Source organism: Sinocyclocheilus grahami, unplaced genomic scaffold (assembly GCF_001515645.1).
Source record: "Sinocyclocheilus grahami isolate Dianchi unplaced genomic scaffold, SAMN03320097.WGS_v1.1 scaffold667.1, whole genome shotgun sequence".
NCBI classification, from domain to species: domain Eukaryota; kingdom Metazoa; phylum Chordata; class Actinopteri; order Cypriniformes; family Cyprinidae; genus Sinocyclocheilus; species Sinocyclocheilus grahami.
This window is the reverse complement of record NW_015505846.1, coordinates 645,559-664,394: the sequence shown is the minus strand read 5'-3', so window position 1 is coordinate 664,394 and position 18,836 is coordinate 645,559.

The following is an 18,836-nucleotide window of genomic DNA, read 5'->3' as shown; positions in this document are numbered from 1 at the left end:
GTAGTGAACATACACACGGAGCAGTGGGCAGCCATACTGCTGCGGCGCCCGGGGAGCAGTTGGGGGTTCGGTGCCTTGCTCAAGGGTCTCACCTCAGTCGTGGTTACAAGTCAGACTCTCTAACCACTCTCTAACCATTGTGTGCATGTGACAACAATATTACAAATTCTCCACAAATGTGGCTTGTCTGGGAGGGTTGTAAGAAAAAAGCCACTCCTCAAGAAAGGCCACATGCAGTCACGACTGAGTTTTGCCAAAACACACCTTGAAGATTCTGAGGCAGATGAGAATAAAATTGAATTATTTGGCCTCAACACCAACACGATATGTCTGGCGGAAATCCTATACAGCTCAGCATCCAAATAAAAGCATTCCTACAGTAAAGCATGGAGGTGGTAATATCCTGTTATGGGATGTTTCTCTGCAGCAGGGACTGGAGCACTTGTCAGGAAAGAAGGAAAAATGGATGGGGCAAAATACCGTCAAATTCTTGAGGAAAATCTGCTGCCCTCTGCCAGAAAGTCATCAATGGGAAGAAGGTTTACCTTCCAGCATGACAATAACTCAAAGCACACAGCAAAACTGAGCACACAGTGGTTAAAGGTAAAAAAGGTAAATGTTCTTGCATGGCCTAGTCAGAGCCCAGACTTAAACCCCATTGAAAATCTGTGGAATGACTCGAACACTGCAGTCCACAAACGCTCACCATCAAATTTCACTGAACTTGAGCAGTTCTGCAAAGAAGAGTGGGCAAATATTGCAAAGTCTAGATGTGCAAAGTTAGTAGAGACAAATCCCAACAGACTAAAGGCAGTAATTAAAGCAAAAGGAGGTTCAACAAAATACTGACACAAGGGGGTGATCCTTTTTCCAACTCAGTGATTCTGATTTTTGATTTTTTTCTGACATGTTGGTGTTATATCTTTCACTTAGATGCTATAAGTTGCACTGAGCAATACAGCTGGATAAAACAAAAACTGTGTCTTTCTACATTTCAGGCTGCAAAGCAACAAAATGTGATTATTGTAAAGGGGGTGATACTTTTCTATACCCACTGTCATGGTGTGGAATAATCATTCAGTCATGAAGTGAAAATATTACCTATAAATGTAACAACTGCCATTATAGCTTCTGAACTAAAACAGGCTGTGCACCTTTGAGCCACGTTTTGAGCTTTTATGAAGTTTCCTGAACCTATAAAAAAAAAAGCGTCAAAAGCATCAAACCTTAACATTACATGACATGATTTAGTGCCATATACAATGAGTTTAAAGATTTTTTTTTTGTGTGATCTTGTGGCCCTTAAGGTATTATTTTGGGAAATCTGTACCTTACACATGTCTTGTTAAAACCGAATATGTGCACTTTTACTCAACACACACTTTCATTTAGACCTTCAAAGTACGTATTTCATCATAATACATTTTGGTCTCTTTTACTGAACAAGTCAAATCATATTTCCATAAATTTGAATTCAAAACAATGAAATCCATTTTAATGAAAAATGTAATCAGTGATAAATAATTACAATAATTTGTCCTTGTACAGAGACATCTCATTTCTCACAACCCATATTCTTTGACCTAAAGCAATGTGTTTTAATTATGTTGAATATTAACATGACAAGTAGACACTTGACTTGTGTCAAATACAATCAGCTGAATTTCACAACTATTTCAGGTAATACATTTCAAGAGGTTAGTGTCAGTTTAACATCCCCTGATGTTTTTTTTTTTTTTTTTTGAAGTTTGATTTGCACAGTTTCAGCATCAAAGTTACTTTAATGAGAAAATGTAATGGCTTTTGATTTTATAACATCCAAGTGCACACACACAGTAGTGAACATACACACGGAGCAGTGGGCAGCCATACTGCTGCGGCGCCCGGGGAGCAGTTGGGGGTTCGGTGCCTTGCTCAAGGGTCTCACCTCAGTCGTGGTTACAAGTCAGACTCTCTAACCACTCTCTAACCATTGTGTGCATGTGACAACAATATTACAAATTCTCCACAAATGTGGCTTGTCTGGGAGGGTTGTAAGAAAAAAGCCACTCCTCAAGAAAGGCCACATGCAGTCACGACTGAGTTTTGCCAAAACACACCTTGAAGATTCTGAGGCAGATGAGAATAAAATTGAATTATTTGGCCTCAACACCAACACGATATGTCTGGCGGAAATCCTATACAGCTCAGCATCCAAATAAAAGCATTCCTACAGTAAAGCATGGAGGTGGTAATATCCTGTTATGGGATGTTTCTCTGCAGCAGGGACTGGAGCACTTGTCAGGAAAGAAGGAAAAATGGATGGGGCAAAATACCGTCAAATTCTTGAGGAAAATCTGCTGCCCTCTGCCAGAAAGTCATCAATGGGAAGAAGGTTTACCTTCCAGCATGACAATAACTCAAAGCACACAGCAAAACTGAGCACACAGTGGTTAAAGGTAAAAAAGGTAAATGTTCTTGCATGGCCTAGTCAGAGCCCAGACTTAAACCCCATTGAAAATCTGTGGAATGACTCGAACACTGCAGTCCACAAACGCTCACCATCAAATTTCACTGAACTTGAGCAGTTCTGCAAAGAAGAGTGAGCAAATATTGCAAAGTCTAGATGTGCAAAGTTAGTAGAGACAAATCCCAACAGACTAAAGGCAGTAATTAAAGCAAAAGGAGGTTCAACAAAATACTGACACAAGGGGGTGATCCTTTTTCCAACTCAGTGATTCTGATTTTTGATTTTTTTCTGACATGTTGGTGTTATATCTTTCACTTAGATGCTATAAGTTGCACTGAGCAATACAGCTGGATAAAACAAAAACTGTGTCCGTCATCATTTCAGGCTGCAAAGCAACAAAATGTGATTATTTTAAAGGGGGGTGATTCTTATACCCTCTATACATACTATACACACACACACACACACACACACACACATTATTTATAATATAATAATAATACAACATATGTAATTTAATGTATAACCACAGAAAAAGTCATACATGTGTAAAATGATAATAAATAATGATCATGAATGAACTATTACTTTAAGATTTTCAAACTCAAGCATTATTTTCATCCAAAACTATTCCGACAATTTCACTCTGCTGGAAGCATTACTTAGCAAGAACACAGGAAAAAAATAAATAAATAAGTAATTATTTCTTATTTCCCCCGTTGCTTGTTTTTGTCTTTGTGCCTATTGTTTTCAACCAGAAATCCAGCTTACATCTAAATACCTCAGGCAGTAATCAACCTTTTCTTTCTTACAAAAGCTAAGAAAATCTGCTGTAGATGAAATTAAAACTTGCACAAACCACCAGTACAGAACAAAGTCATGATGCCCTGGGATCTCAGACTGATTTAAGGAAGGGGAGACCGAGAAATGATGTGGCGTACACTGATGAGATTTCATTTTTCTTTGATTAAAATGCCTAGTGGTAGGTGGGCAGACTTCTAAATCTGTGACCATTGGAGCGAGTACCCATTGGGCCTTTTTTAATGAAACTTCAATTTAGAGTAGGATAATAAGATATTGCGGGGAACATTACCTGTGCTTCACACATTTGACAAGCTGATAAAGCACACTGCTTAGGCTGCGTATGTGTGCAGTTTCCTGAAGTCAGTTCAATCATAATCCATTTATACTCCAATGAATGTATACGGGTGATTCTTCAATTAGAGCACCTCTTCTGTTATGCAGGATGATTTTAAAAATGCTTTAAAGAAACAATAGTGGCTTTAAAGCATACACTACAATAGCTTCTAAAATCATATTGTCTTTTTAATTGCATTTTCTTAATTTTTAAAAGTGCAGAAATGTTATAAAAATTCAAAGAATCCAGAAAAAAACGTCACACTTTTCACAAAAATATTAAGCAGCACAACTGTTCCCTTTCAGTCAGTCACGTTCTACGTTACGTCAGTCGTGACTGACGAATTGGGATCTCGCCCGAGAGCCCAATCACCTTCGAGTGTTAACTAAACAAGCCAATGACAGTTGGCGTGCGTGTTTCGCCACGCGCACCCCACCCTGCAGCGCGGGTATAAAAGGAGAGCACGTGCAAACGCACATCAGCTTTTCGCTTCGGAGCCGAGCCTTCTACAGGACGAATCTCCGCGAGTGTTCGAGAGAAACAGCTGGCGTTGGTGTGACGGCGTATCAGCGGGGGTTGCCATCCAGGCTGCTGAAACCTCGGCGGGCTGCAGCTTCCATTCTGCGGTCTCGCCGCAACCTCCCCTGGGCGCTTCAGCGCTCTCTCTAAAATAGTGTTTTTCCATCTAAAAGAGCAATTTCTAAAAGAGCTTCACGAGCGACGGGCGTCTTTTTAAAGATGGCGCCCAACAGTTCTCCGCTGCGCATAAGCAGACGGAGGCGTTTCGACGCATCCTGCCCCGGCCTGCTGCAGTCCGCACCCCACCGCCGGCTGCAGCCCCTCTGTCTGCTCGTCACCGAGGGCACCCTCCTGCGGCCACCACCTCCGCTCCGGCGCGGCCACAACAGCAGCCTTCACAACGTGGAGCTGGCAACAGGAAACCGGCGCAGCCCGCCTCCGCCCCTGCCAAGCCCGTGAAGCGCCAAAGCAGGCGGCGTCCCTAAGACGGGCGACCCGGAGCTCTTGGATCCTGCTCTTCAGGAGATGGTGACCGCACCACTCCTTCCCCCGGAGGAGTAGTCTCGGCTCCTCAGCGAAAAACTGATGTGCGTTTGCACGCGCTCTCCTTTTATACCCGCGCTGCGGGGCGGGGTGCGCGTGGCGAAACACGCACGCCAACTGTCATTGGCTTGTTTGGACTGACGTAAAGTCTCCGTTCCCTCCTTCAGGGAACGAGGGTTACACAAGTAACCTAGACGTTTTCAACACTGATAATAATAAATGCTTCTTAAGCACCAAATCAGCATATTAAAATGATTTCTGAAGGATCGTGGGACACTGAAGACTGGAGTAATGATGCTGAAAATTAATCTTTTCTATCAAAGGAATAAATTACTTTTTAAAATATATAAAAAAAGACAACAGTAATTTCAAAATCACATTATTATTTTATAATATTACTGGGTTTTTTTTATCAAATAAATGCAACCCTTGGTGAGCAGAATTGAAGAATCACATTCATAAGAGCTCAATTCATCAAATATTTCCATTCAAGAGGGGCCTCACTTAGGATATTTAATAAGTACATGCTGATAAAAACAAGGAATTGTATAGTGAAACAAAAAACAAACTGCATACATACATGTTTCACAAAAAGAAATCACAGTCATATTGGTTATGGCAGCGTGCTGAATCATTTGAACGTTCCTAACAGAAGGATGGATGACTACAGCACATGTGTCAACACACGTGTCAACACGTGTCAACTAGCTTTTACTCTGGGTAAAAGCTAGTGTTCTGGCAGGATAAGACACTAATCATCTCTCTTTCTGTACCTGTCTTTTGCATGGAATCATAGCGTAATTCCTGCCAAGGTGTAATATTAGGATAAATATTGAAGGATTCAGATGAATGGTTAGAAGGGGGCTGATTAAGCCATTTCATCAGCCTATTGTGATCCTGCACTGACAGCCCTAAGAGCTTATTCTCGTGAAGCCTTGTTATTAAGTTTCTCCAGATAAGTCTAAGTGTCTGTGACTGGCATTTTGCATTATTTGCTGGGTTCACTGTGCTGATGACTTACTGTAACACGGTTTGGGTCACTGTGTCATTTCAGTTACTCGGGCATCTGTCAGCCTAAAATGACTTTTATATAGTTTTAATACCCTACTCTGATGAAACATTTAGAAGGAAACTGGTTACTTACAGGTCGTCGGATCGCTGGTGCATCCAATATAGTTGGCACAGGCACAGCCCCATCTTTTAATAGCAGTTTCTGCATCATCATATTATGACTGGCACAAAACAATGCTGAAATATAACAAACAAGCATATATATATATATATATATATATATATATATATATATATATATATATATACTGTATATTTATATACTGTATATTTATATATTTATATGCTGGCAGTTTTGTATAAAATATATAGCTGTATAAAAACTTTATACAGTTTGTAAGTTTGTATGAGCATATTAGAATGATTTCTGAAGGATCATGCGATACTGAAGACTGAAGTAATGACTGCTGAAAATTCAGCTTTGCTATCACAAGAATAAATTACATCTTAAAATATGTTATATTGTATTACGGTTTATAATGTATTTTTGCTCAAATAAATGCAGCCAGAGTGAACATAAGAGACTTCTTTCAAAAAAATTAAAACATCTTACCGACCTCAAACTTGCTAATGGTAGTGTGAACGAAATTTACTATGATTGGCTAACCTTTTCGCAAATGAAATCAGTAGCAACACTCCCACAAATTTTGTAACATTTCCCATGTTACAAAAACAGCATTCTTCCATCTTAGAAACATTGCCAAGTTACAAAACATGTTACCTGTTTCTGATGCAGAAAAGCTAGTTCATGCATTCATGACCTCTAGAATGGACTATTGTAATGCACTGCTAGGTGGTTGTCCTGCATCTTCAATAAACAAGCTACAGGTGGTCCAAAATGTAGCGGCTAGAGTCCTTATCAGGTCAAGAAAATATGATCATATTATCCCAATTTTACAGTCTCTGCATGACAAATCTTCTGAATACCAAATAGGAGCTGATATGTAAACGTAGGTGGTCGTATGTAAATCTGCTCATGTCATGGGTATGACATCAATATCCATATTTGCTGCATAAATCTCCATAAACATGCTCATGGACTAGAAGAAAGCTTTGTTTTATGAATGTCAGAGCATGTCTACATGGTACATCAAACTTTTTTATTTTAAAAGATCCATGAAAAATCCTGGTTTCAAAGATATGTCTGCTCTATTGCGTAGAATCCACTTATATAAAATAAATATCTGAACCTGACATTAACAGAGATGATGAAACAGATGAAGCAACAGGTATCGCTGCTCGTGTCATTTCTTTTGTGAGCAGCGACACACACACACTCACACACACACACACACACACACACACACAGCACTGCCAAAATGTAGAACAGCTTCAAATTGAGGATATGAGGACTAGCTGGCATTGATAGGAAACATCCCACAGATGAAATCATAGGGAGAAAGATTGCAGCCTCTGCTAGCATATCTGCGCTTTAGAAGGGAAAATAGAGCAGCACTGATTGATTATTTTAAAGAGAAGGAGAGATAAAGATTTAAATGAACTTTGAATGTGTTCACACACACTTACAGGGGAACCCAGATCTTTTTGGCATGCCTCTCCGGGCTCTGGCAAAAAATAGAAATAGAACAAATACATGAGCATGCTCATTTTTTGACTTTTGTTTAGAAGTTTGTTATGTTTAATGCATTGCCTCAGTTTCTGTTAAGTCCCTGAAATGAAGGCTGTCAATCAAATGTTTTTCTAACATTCAGGTCAAATGAAAAACAATTCACTCACGGCTCCAGCTCAAAGACAGAAAGACATGACCAACGTACTTAACTGCACCTCACACAGGCAGAACGAAGCTTTAAATTCCCAAATCAATACAATGTCCAATGCGCTGAGAAGCAATAGATTTATTATTTATATTTAATGATAGGAAACCATTATGTTGAACACTAGAGCCATTTTAAACTGCGTAAGCTCACTGTAATTTGACAGTTGTTAAATGCAAGCAATTGTGGGGCACTGGCTTACACAGAAGTAACTAAAGTATCTCAGACACAACAATCAACAAGTTTTGATTTTTGCATGTTTATATCTATAGTTATATCATGTTTTGCATGTTTATATCTATAGTTATATCTATTGTTTAACAAAAAAAAAACTTTTGGTGTGATACAAGATCATCCTGTCAGGGTTTATTACGCAGTAATGACTATAAATGAGCCCTCTGTCTACATGGCTACTCACCAAAAAACATTAAATAAATAACAAAAAATATGAAATACTGAGTCGACTAGAGATTATTTTATTATTTTTCCTGTATATCATCTAAAATATGAAAGTGCCGGTTGACTGACCCATTAGAATCCAGTACTGCAAAGAGCCGTTTAATAATAATTAATAAAGAATGATCACAATGATGCTAAATGCTCAGTATATGAAAGCAATTGTCAAACAGATTTACAGAATTAAATAAGAGGCTCTCAATGATCCCTTAGAGACAATTGATTAGGCTCTAATGAACTTGTCCCATCTTTAATGTGACCCTTAACTTTAGTGTAACAGTGTTAATTTACTACAGCACTCAGGTGGGTTTTTTGTGTAAACGTGTGGATTGCGTTGACTTCCTCTTGTCCAGGGTTCACGATGGAGAAACTCAATCTAACATGCTGGCCTACAGACATCTGAGCTGGCTGGAAGCCAAATATAATGTTGATTAGAGCTTGCAGATATGCAGAAGTGATTTCTAATAGCTGTCAGCATCCATTTTTCAACAGATGGCATCACGCTGTCAATCATGGACAGCAGGATAGTGGGCAATCAGTTTGACCAGCTTGATTCTTGGCTGTTTGTTCAATTTGAAGTAATCAGGGTCAAAATTTACTTTCTGCCACACCTGCCAATGGGTGAATTGAGAATATGTACCAGCCATAAATGTCTCCAAACGGCCAAGAAACTGTATGACACAATAACCTGCCATTTATATATATTTTGCCCTTATGTCAATGTGATTTTGTAGCAGTTTTCCTCACTTATTAGTGACAAACAGCGTAGGTCACTATGTCACTTGCAGCATCGAACAACTTGAGCCAGTCTACAATCTATGAAACCGCACCGGTCACAAAAACATGATTTCATTCCTCACATTTTCACTTTGGTTGTTTAATATTAGCAATATTCCTAATGTGTCATCCATGGCCTTCTGAACAGAACAAAAAGCGTGAAGTAGAAGATGTGTAAGCATTTAGTGTGTGAATTCTATGTCTTTGATTTAAAATGCTCAAGTCATGTCAACAGTAAAGTGCAGACTATCATTCTAACTGTACAATTCAAATTTAATCATGTATTATGTTGCAATTCCTAATAAAGTTACTGACCAACTGGTTTTATTTAGTCGCTAAAGCCAATTTTTACAAGCATTTTCCACTTAGCGATTGTTAATATTGGACCCTACATGTAATTCTAAACATTTCTAATACTAAAATCAACATTTTTCACATCACAGATTTTTTTTGCAGTTTTATGCAAAACAATGTACTGTAGCTCACTGTGAAGTAACAGTATGCCACAAACAACTTATAACTCAAGGTTAACAAGTCTTAACAGATGGTCTCAGGCTGGACCAGGAATGTGTGGTGGACTTTTAAAACGAGTTTCCTGTAGGCTTTTTTTTTTTTTTTTTTTGTACATTCATACTTTTTCTTAGACTGTTTTTCAGGTTAAAACGTTTGTGGTCATTTAGACTTTTTTTTTTATATAAGAAATTAATACTTATATTCAGCAAGGATGCATTAAACTGATCAAAAGACACAGTAAAGACATATAATAATGCTACATCATATAATAATGCTACATATTATAATGTTACAAAAGAGTTATATATGAAATACCTGCTGTGCTTTTAACTTTCTATTCATCAAAGAATCCTGAAATTGTATGATGGTTTTCACTAATATTAAGCAGCACAACTGTTTTAAGATTGATAATAATAAGAAATGTTTCTTGAGCAGCAAATCAGCATATTAGAATGATTTCTGAAGGATCATGTGACACTAATGGCTGCCGAAAATGCAGTTTTCCATCACAGGAATAAATTACATTTTTAAATATTTAAACAGTAAACAGATATTTTAATTCGTAATAATATAAATACAATACTTACTGTATTTTTAAATAAATAAATGCAGCATTGGTGAGCAATACATTTATATTTATATATTTGGCAGACGCTTTTATCACATTCAAAGTATGCGTTCTATCAGTACCTAAGAGACAGTACCTATACAAAGAAAAACATTTACCTAGTCTTGTGTGACTTGCACCATTAACCATTAATTCTGGACCATATGGCAGCCAAAGGATCAAGGTCTTCATGGGCCAGTTAGCAGATAGATGCCACAGCTACCATCTGACAACAAATTAACATCTGAGATGAATAGTTGATGCGTACAAAATAATCTAAAGACACGTAACAAATCTAGCCCTCAACAATAAGAGAATACCACAGAAATTGGGTAAGCAGTATTGGGAATGTAAAATACTCTGTAGAACAACCTCCCTGTGCATGCGCTCGCTCAGCATGTTTCTCACTGGGAAGCGCCACAGAGCTGACAGGACCTGCAAGGTACATGTGAGGTGATCAGTGTTTCTCTGGTGAAACAAATGCCGGGACAGCTGTTCCAGCTGGCTGAGTAAAGCTGACCTCAGACAGAACACTCCGGAGGTGGATCTGTGGAAAGGTATAAGAGATTCAAGGTGTTTGAAGCTGCAGCCAGCAGCAGCAGCAGCGCATTTGTGATCCAGCCTTATCTCTTGTCTTTAGACTATTGTGTGATGTAGTGTGATAAAGTGGTTCTGAGCTGACTCAGAGAATAAGCTGACAGCGAATAAACAAAGCAAGGTGAGTTAGTCAAAGTAACATTTGGATATATACAATGTAGCGGCACTTGGATAACCAGTTGTCCTTGGATAACCTTTTCTAATGCACATTCCTTAAAGGGATTGTTCACCCAAACAAGTCATGTCGTTCCAAACCAGTATGATTTTCATTCATCTGCGGGATACAAAATAATATACTTTAAAGACTATTTTTTCCCAAACAATGAAAGACAGTGGGGTCCAAAACAACACATTTCTAATGGCCATGATGGAGCATCCAATCCCTGAGACTGTAATCTCACATTAATATGTGCATGCATGCTTTGAGCGCTAACAATAGTACAGCTGCACATGTGAACGGTCAAATACTCATTTAGGCAAATAAACAGTAAAAACCTTAAACAGACAAGATGGAAAAAAATCAAATAGGCCTATGTGTCAGAATATTGAACCCGTGCATTAGAACTTGCAGTGTAAATGCAGTCATGGAGCTGTGTGAATTGGGATTGGGACATTGCAGAAGGCTACAAGGCTTACCATGTAGAGAATTTCAGGTAAACTTTTGTTAATGAATTCCTCCTACATAAAGGGCTGATCGGATTGTGCAAGGAGAAACAGGTTAGGATGTCAGAATACAACTGTTTCTCTATGCGGTGGATGTGGGCTTTAAAGCACTGATCAAATCTATACAGAATACAAACTAATGAAATGCATGATAAGCAGCATTCTAAATGGGAAAAACTTGGTACTTCGACAGTATACATACATACATACAGTATATAAATACTTTATTCACAAGAGATATTTCGGTAACACTTTACAATAAGGTTCCATTAGTTAACGTTAGTTAATGTAGTATAACTAACATGAACAAACAATTGACAAAACATTTATTACAGTATTTATTAATCTTTGTTAATGTTAGTTAATGAAAATAGTCGTTCATTGTTAGTTCATATTAATTCACAGTGCATTAACTAATGTTAACAAGCAAAAAAAAACTTTTGATTTTAATAATGCATTAGTAAATGTTTAAATTAACATTAAGATACAGAATATAGAAATATATAAGAATAAATGCTGTAGAAGTATTGTTCATGCTTAGTTCATGTTAACTAAAGTAGTTAATTAATTAACCTTATTGTAAAGTGTTACCGATATTTCACTTTATTTTCTTTACACATCATTCATATATTTATTTTTTTTCTTTTCTTAGTTTAGATCATTAATATTTTAAACAAGTAGCATTTTGCATTTAAAATGGATTTTCATTGTTTAGTATTAAAAGTGTGGGTCTTATCTATAGGATAAGTAAAAATCTAAACAAAATAATCTATATATAAAAGACATTTTAAAAAGAAAATTTTTTTTACTGTTCAAAAGTTTTGTTTGGTACGTTTATATATATATATATATGATATTTAAGTCTCAGAAGTCTCTCCTGCTCACCAAGGCTGCATTTATTTTATTTTATTTGAAAAAACAGTAATATTGTGAAATATTATTACAATTTAAAATGACTGTTTGTTTTAATTTATTCCTGAAATGTAAAAGCTGAAATGTTAGCAGCCATATTACTAGAAATTAAGAAACATTTCTCAAGAAACATTTTTTATTATTATTAATGTCGAAAACAGTTGTGCTGGTTAAGATTTTTTGGAAACTGTAATACATTTTTCTTTAGGATTCTTTGATGAATAGAAATATTTTTTTGTAGCAATGTAAAAGTCTTTATTGTTCCTTTTGGCCAATTTATCAGACTGACCCCAAACATTTGAACAGGCGCGTATAACATTATGACTACCCATATAAAATTTCTGTTTGGCAAAAAAAAAAAAAAAAAGTTAGAGCAGCAGGAGAGACTGTCCTGTTGAGCACAGAAGAAACTGCCAAATAATTCCCAATGAGCAGAATAGAACAGTCATATTTTTTAGGCTAGCATGTGCCTGGTGCAGTGAGACAACCTATCAAACTTCCTCGTAGAAGTCCAGGGACCAAGTATTAATTACGACTCCAACCATGTCAATGAAATAACAAGTTGGTTCTATTGGAGTGTTTAAAAGAAGACCAAAGCATGTGCGCTCTCTTAAAAATCTCTGATTTGGTCAGAGGCTGGCAACATGCCTGGCTGTAATGCCATTGTGGCTCTCCGGAGCAGCTGTTCAATGGTGAGTAATTTGACAGCACGTTGGATTTTGTTTTGTGGAGATAACAACAGGCTGTGAAGATGATTATTGTGCACCGACTGAAAACACCGCTACACGCTGGCAGTCCTGTGGGCTTCTACTTGAGGTTCAAACTCTCAGAGCAGAATGGAGTGCTCAGAAATGCTCCAAGACCCCTGATGGGAAAATACAAGTGAGGCAGATTCCACTTCTGTGCTCAACCAAGTACTAGTTACTGGGACATCTTGTTTAATTAATGCAGAGCTTAGTAAAGCAGGCCTGAAATGTGGCTGTGGCAAGCATCAAGGTTACTATTGCTCATTCTTAGGGGTAGGGATTTAAACATATCACCCAAGTTGGCATGTAACTTGTCCTGCAATATTTGTACTACAGTCATGAATGATATTTTAAATCATGCGGTATATTGAGGAGAGGTGTGATATTACATTTCTAAATTATCTAACTTGGCAGATAATAAAAGAAGCAAAAAAATAAATAAATAAAACTTGCATTATAGGAGGAACTATGCCTTAGCCTTAGCCTTAGCCTTAGCCTTAGCCTTAGCCTTAGCCCTAGTCATTTGCCTTAGCCTTAGCCTTCTCGGTTTCTGATCTTCGCCTGGTTCCCTGGATTCACCCCTTTTGTCTTGCCCCTTTTGATTCTGTCTGCCGATCGTCGACCTGCTCTAGCCCTAGGACTATTCTTGTGTTTTGCCCACCATATACCTGTTTGCCCTCATCTGACCCATGCCTGTTTCATGACCACGTCTCTGTCTTCGTTTCAATAAAGCTTGCATATGGATCCGCACGTCTCACGTCTCGTCAGCCCCGTAACAGTAATAGTTCATCATATTTTGATTAAAACCCTGTAAATTGGCATCTAAAAAGAGTCAGAGTGTTTTTAAGTTGTATCTTGCACAGTCAGTGATGAAGACCTCAATCTGGTGGGGAAGGAATTCAATTTCTTGGAAAAGATTTTATAGTGTGTTTCCAAGAAAATGGCAATAAATAAACCATTGAACACAGATGATTTGTTTTTGCTTTTTGTCTTTAAAACGCATTTGTACTTCTGTTTCAGAACGACTCTATTGTTCTTAATTTCATGAATTAGTTGTTTTTGTGAAGCTTAATATGTTTAATAAATGTTAAAGGTTCTTAAAAGATTATATTATTTGATAAGATGGACTCTGGAATAATATTGTGTTTTATTTTAGATTTTTGACATTTTTATGGTTCCATATTTAACTTTTTAAAATAATAATTCCTAATAAATAATATAATAAATGTATAGAACACTTTATAGTGGATTTAAAAGCTTTAAACAAAGTCACACACATTATGTGCTTTTTTATACATTATCAATCAACTCTATTATCTGTGCATGAATGTGTTCTCCGCTGAAGCCACACATGGCTAATAAAACTCAGATGTTTAACAACACTGATTTAAACATCTTTACACTTCCTCACATCCTGGCCTCTAATACATGTCCCAATACACGGAACTTTCCTAAACAAGTGATCAATACCTGAAAGGTAAGAGAGATTGATTTCTCCTCTACTTTCATCCATCAGTGTCTCCAAAATGAATACATCCATCTGTAAGCATATTGGTTATCGACCCCAAGTAAACCAAGATACAAAGCAAATGCACAATTATCAAGATGCATTACGATGTTGTACGAGGCTGTTTGTCATTTGACAGTTGATCCTGGGCAGTTGTGGCCTAATAGTTAGAGAGTCAGACTTGCAATTTTATTCCATCCTCCATGAGCAACAAATCTGCTAGTCTTTAATTTGAATAAATCTATCAATCAAGTAATCATAGGCTTAAATTTATTCATTTAGCTGACAGTTTTATCCAAAGCGACATTCAAATGAGAAACAATCAGTTTAAAATCTTAGGAAAAGTAATGACAGCAAATGTAAGAGCTATAATCTAGCCTCTGCTTAATTAAATGTTATATTTCATTTTTACATTATATCTACAGCCTCTTTAGGATGTATCACAAATGTTATGCACGAGCATGTCTTGCAATTGCACTCGGCTCTATTTTAAAGGGGTCATATGATGCAATGCGCCATTTTGTGGAGATGCTGTGTGTTTCGTTGTGAAAGCGAAACTACTTTGTTTGGCCTTCCAAAAGAGGACACGACTAGAAATCAGTGGTTAAGTTGTATTTACAACACTGTTCCAGAACAGTACAACCCAAATATTCAGATGTGTGCAGCGCATTTTGCGGAGGATGAGGACTGTTTCCTGTGAGAGTAGCCTACAATGCCGGTGTCTGTTTCTATAAAGTGGGGCAGTTCCAACTTTGCAAGGACAGTCTGGCGCTTCTGACTCACAGCCTGTAAGTAAGTTTTTTATATCTAAAGAATTTGCCACTGATGATTCAAGCGCGAGTTTTGAGCAGTGTAGAGTAGCACTTGTTGTTTGTCGTTTCTCCAGACATGGTTTTATGTTTACGCAGCGCGATACGCAACGCAACGCGTAAAAAGACAGTATAAGTAATTATAATCAGTAATTATGTCCCCACTGGATGCAACAAATGCCTCGTTTGTAATGGGTTTTAATGTTTTTGTCTCATCGCGCCGGGACCCAGGGCATCACAGTATGATAAGGGGCGTAACATTTCCGTCACACGCTTGAGGTATTTAGCCAATCACAATGCACTGGATAGCTGGCCAATCAGCGTACACCTCGCTTTTCAGAACGGTGAGCTTTGTAAAAAATCGGCACGTTTCAGAAAGGCGGGGCATAGAGGAGCAACAATAATGTACATTATGTGGAAAATAATGTTTTTTTAACCTTAAACGGCATAAACACATTGCATTACACCAAATACACAACATAATGTTATTTTTAGCAATGTCATATGACCCCTTTAAGTTCTCAGAGCTATAAATTATGCAGAGACTGGATTGTAGCAGATGTGTTGATATCCTCCTCTCACATCTTCTAAATGTGAGAAGCTTAGTCACAAAATGAACTTCCTACTCTGGCCTTACTCAAGTTCGGCAACTTCATTGTGCTTTCATCTGATCTCACGTGTACTCACAGATTTTGAAATTTTGAGTTTTGTGGCAAAATATATGTTGCTGTGACTGTTTTGTAGTCATACAAAAATTATGGAGGCTTGTTTCCGCCACAGGATTAACGGGGTCGTATGATGTTGCTAAAAAGAACATTATTTGGTGTATTTGGTGTAATGAAATGTGTTTATGCAGTTTAAGGTTAAAATAAAACCCATTATTTTCCACATACTGTACATTATTGTTTCTCCTCTATGCCCCGCCTTTCTGAAAAGCGTAGATTTTTTACAAAGCTCATCGTTCTGAAAAGTGAGGTGTGCTCTTATTGACCAGCTATGACCCATTTTAAAATAAATAAATAATTAAAATGAAAAAAAAAAAGTTAAAGTGACGTGTGGCCAAGTATGGTGACCCATACATGGAATTTGTGCTCTGCATTTAACCTATCCAAGTGCACACAGCAGTGAACACACACACACACACACCGTGGAACAGCCTTTTTTTTTTTTTTTGCTGCAGCGCCCAGGGAGCAGTTGGGAGTTCTGTGCCTGGCTCAAGGGTCTCACCTCAGTCGTCGTATTGAGGGTGGAAGACAGTGCTGGTCATTCACTCCCACCACCTAAAATCCCTGCCGGTATCGAGACTTGAACCTACAACCTTTGGGTTACTAGTCCGACTCTCTAACCATCAGGCCACGACTACCCAAATAAAAAGGTAATTGAGACTTTTTTATCTCACAATCTGACTTTATATCAGAATTGCAATTACATCTTGCACATTTGCGATTTTAACATCTTGCAAACTTTAAATCTATTCTGAGCTTTTATCTTGCAATTCTGTGTTTATAATTCTAATTTATAATTATCGCATATAACTCACAATTATGAGAAAAAACCTGAATTGAGAGATAAAACAGAAATGGTGAAATATAAACTGAATTGTGGGGGAAAAAATAAAATCACAATTGCCTTACATACATATTGTATTGCTTTCTATGTTGCAGGCAGCTCAGGAGAAGGACTACAAAAACACTTCAGAGTAGCATGGTGGCAGATTGTCTGTTAGATTTGAGCCTGTCGGAATTGGGGATGTGATAAAAAAGGGAAAATGAAATTAAAACCTTTTAAATGCACCTCGCATTCTTGATTGTTCCATCTGCAATGCATCTGCCTTGAATTGCATTTTATCAGGAGAGTATTCGTGGAGCTCAAAATGAACATTTCAGAGAAGACGCCTGTCTGATGCAGCACATGAAACCTAAGCAGAAATATACATGCTGAGAACATGCATTATAGCATCACAAATGCTAGTAAAACACCTTCATAAAAGCCATGCAACACCCTACAGCTATCAGATCACGCAAACCCATTTACCCCGCCGCTTGATCCCACAAGGAATACAAGGCTAAAACTGTCTTTTTTTACACATTTGAATGCCTCAGTAGAAGTGCATGAAATTACACTTCAAATTGGCATGCATTTTCCGTCCCTACAGGGAAGGATGCATTCCCTGTCTTGGTACGTTAATCAACTGGAAATTGAGACAACGGGTGAACACACTACGGCTGTCACAGAGCCAAATATATTGTAGAACTTCCACCACCTCAAACAAACCAGAGGGTCTCCGGTATCACTCAGTTCATTAACATTTTATACAGAGAATACAACAGAACAGCCCTCTGGAGTGAGACTGTTTTTTTACACGGGCTGCAAGCCAAAATGGTAAGAAAGGGTCACACTTCACACTTTTCTGAACCTGCAACACAGAGGGTTCTGCTTCCTAGCGTGTTTCCAGAGCCAAAACAAAACCGCAACAAATGGCCCCTTAAAGTTCCTATAACAGGACTGCCAACATCCTTCAAACTAACAGTGTGTTAAAGGGATAGTTCACCCAAAAATGAAAATTCTGTCATTATTTACCTACACTCATGTCGTTCCAAAACTGTAAGAATTTCTTTCTTCTGTGGAACATAAAATTAGATTTCAACAATTGAAGTCAATGGTCACCAACATTCTTTTAACTTCTTTTTTGTTCCACAGAAGAAGAATAAAGTCTAACCTGTGCAGATTCTGGAAATTAGATGATGATTAGATCATCTTACATTTAAATCAGCAGCGCCTCAGCGTAATTCTTTGACATGCGCTAGAAAATCCGGTCCCCGGGGATGTTTAGTATATTCCTGTTAGATTTATCCTACAATAAGGGAGAGAAATAACTTACAGAATTACAAAGAAGCTAATAGGCCTGAAAAATACATCGTTTGAAGTACAAATTACAAATTGAAGTGGCCTGTTTACCTGGGAATTAGTTCTGTTATACACACATGCCTCTAATTTGCATTTATATTCATGTTTCACAGCATTTTCTAAATGAAATGCTACAATTTTATATGGAATACATTTCATTGCATTTAACTCAGAAAAAGGCAACATTAATGAGTCTCATTAGGTCTCAAATTATGTCATTTTAGAGTTCTCTCTGAATTGAGAGAACATGATTGAAGATCAGTAATATAAAACAACACTGATTAAACAGCGGCTCGATTTCCAACCAGCTGAACATGGGAGTCACGCTCGATTACTATTAAATCAATAGATCTGAGCCGCTGGTGGCCTGTCTTTGCTGTAAGGTAATTCTATTTTAATTCAAGTCACATTTTACACTCCAGCTTGATCCTATTAAAGAGTGAGATGGGAATGGCCTTTGCTCGCTAAACTACTAATCTACTTCTACGCCTGCCACCTGATGTTTCGCGTAAAGACTGACTTGTAATAAAACTCTGGGCCTTCAACAGCACACAACGACAAAGAGTAACACCAAACAGTGTTTCTATTACTTTACACACATGACAAGCTGAAATTAATTTCATCATAATAACTCTATAATGAGAGTACTGTACATCAAAAAAGGAGAATGATGAGTAATCACTATTAAATAAACTGGCTGTTAATCATGTAATTTGTGTATTTTGTGTATTGGTGGAAAATTAGCTGATTGGGTTTATGGGTTTTTAAAATATTGCATTCAATTCAGATGTTTGATTGCTGTGAGATCCTAAACAGTTCTGCAGTATCTCTATTGAGTACCTCATAC